Source organism: Lactuca sativa, chromosome 4, assembly GCF_002870075.4.
Source record: "Lactuca sativa cultivar Salinas chromosome 4, Lsat_Salinas_v11, whole genome shotgun sequence".
Lineage (NCBI taxonomy): Eukaryota > Viridiplantae > Streptophyta > Magnoliopsida > Asterales > Asteraceae > Lactuca > Lactuca sativa.
In genome coordinates this window covers 220,039,890-220,042,232 of record NC_056626.2, presented here as the reverse complement: position 1 = coordinate 220,042,232, position 2,343 = coordinate 220,039,890, and positions in this window count along the sequence as shown.

Here is a 2,343-nt window from a genome sequence, read left to right as displayed (position 1 = left end):
CTAAAAATCTTACGACTTGTTCATCAATTAAGCTCCTTCACTGCTTCACTTCCTTTCAATACTACAAAATAATATCAAGAGACTAGAGAAACACATGATCATTTGGTTAAAATAAAATAAAAACTAAAAATGGAAACAAAAACTAAAAATCAAAATCAAAATAAAATGCAAACTCAAATAAACCGTCAGGTTGCCTCCCAAGAAGCGCTTCTTTTTTATGGAATTGTGAGTCGGACTCCTTCCTACTTTAAATTCAAGACCTTATTCACGACCTTTTCTTTCTGTAAACTTTCTTTAAAACTCTTTTCTTCTTCAATTGGGAACCCATACTTATTCAAAAATAAGGTCTTTAATTGTAATCTTCTAAAAATCTTACGGCTTGTTCATCAATTAAGCTCCTTCACTGCTTCAATTCCTTTCAATACTACAAAATAAGATCAAGAAACTAGAGAAACACATGATCATTCAGTTAAAATAAAATAAAAACTAAAAATCAATATTAAAATAAAATGCAAACTCAAATAAACCGCCAGGTTGCTTCCCGAGAAGCGCTTCTTTTTGGTGAAGTCATGAGTCGAACTCCTTCCCACTCGACGTTGTATGAGGAGGAAGAGTAACCTGTTGTTCTCAATCATCTTGAACCTTGTTCATTTGTAGGCAAAACTTCTATTGAATGCCTTTTTCGAGCTTTCTTGCATTTTTGGGTTGACATCTTCATTATGTTTCTGCTTTGGTTCTTTTTTCATTAATGTATCTTTAGTTTTTGTCTTGTCTCTTTCCAAGTTTTACTTATCAAAATGAGGTTCATCATTCTCTTCTTATTTAGCTTCAATTGGCTTCGAGGTTTGATCTGGAGGTCTTGTAAAAGCAAACACCTCAAAAATCATAGGCACTAAAAATGGAGGTTGCGAATGATTCACTTCTTCTTCTAATTTATATTCAGGTTCTTTATGCTCCATGAACTTGGTATTTCCTTGTTTCACCAATTTTCCTTGGCATGAGATGGTTAAGGAAGAGGTGGTTGATGCAGATCGATGAATGGAAAATCATAATTTTCTTTTATTTCCCACGACGTGGCACTATTGCCTCCACGTCGTGTCGACTGGTCAACTTCACGCTACTCTTCTTCTTCTTTGACTTTTACTACTAGTGACTGTTATATTGTTCTTAAATTGAATCAAGGACCCCCATATGCACCAATTCCTCCTCTTCTTATGTATAAACAACCATAACTTGAGAGATTGGGATTGACTCGGCTTTTCTTGAAGGTGTATCCAATAACTTTTCTTTCATAAGCTTTGTCAATTCCCCGAACTGTGTGTGGATTCTCAAAATAGATTCTTGTTGTTCTCTAAGTGTTGCATCTGTAGCGTCATGTCTTTTTTCGCTAGCTTCCATAAATCTAAATAGCATTGACTCGAGAGTAGATACTTTCTCGGATTGGACTTGTTCTATTTGGTAGAGATCATGCTTTAGTTGTTGAAATTCTTTTGTATCTCAATCTCTCTTGTACTCTAATTCACAATCTCTTGTAGAATGGGATCCTCTACAAGCCTCGCAACTATCGTGTACCATATTAATGGATCCATCCATCTTTGTAAGCCTACTTTTGATTGCATCGATTTTTGCCATTACAATCGTTAAGACTTTAGAAACTCCATCTCTATTCTCTCTTCTTCTTGTGATATCCTCCCCCCTTTGGGTTGTGATACTCTCTTGAATTCTTAACTAATTCTTCAAATTAAAGCTTTGTTAGTGGCCGGATCCTTCTTTGTCATGGGCCCTTGAGAGTCTAGAACTTGGCGAATGCATACGTTGAATCCATCATAAAAAATGATATCTCATGTTGCACATTGAATTCATGTTGAGGGAAATGTCGTAACAATCTCTTTTAATGCTCCCAAGCTTCGTATAGCAACTCCCCCTCTAATTGTTGGAAATTCTGTATGTTTCTTTTAAGCTTCGCCACTTTTGAAGAAGGGGTAAACCAGTTTATGAACTCAGTCTTAAAATCAACCCATGTCGTGATTGTTCCAAAGGGAAGCGATTTTAACCGTTCCTTAGCTTCACCATTCAATGTGACCGATAAGAGTCGAAGCATCACCATATCTTTACTCACGTTTGGTGCATGAAAATAATTTGAAATCTCCACCACCTCTTCTATATGATCATAGACATCCTCATGCTCCTTCCCAAAGAATGGTAGTTCCTTTAGCATGCCAAGAATATGTCCTGATAGTTCGAACTTTGTAGTGGTTGGGATTTTTGGTGGATCAAGACCTCATCTATTGTCATTCCTCATATGTCGCTTGTATTTGTAGTGGTGTTGTTTATGATGACATG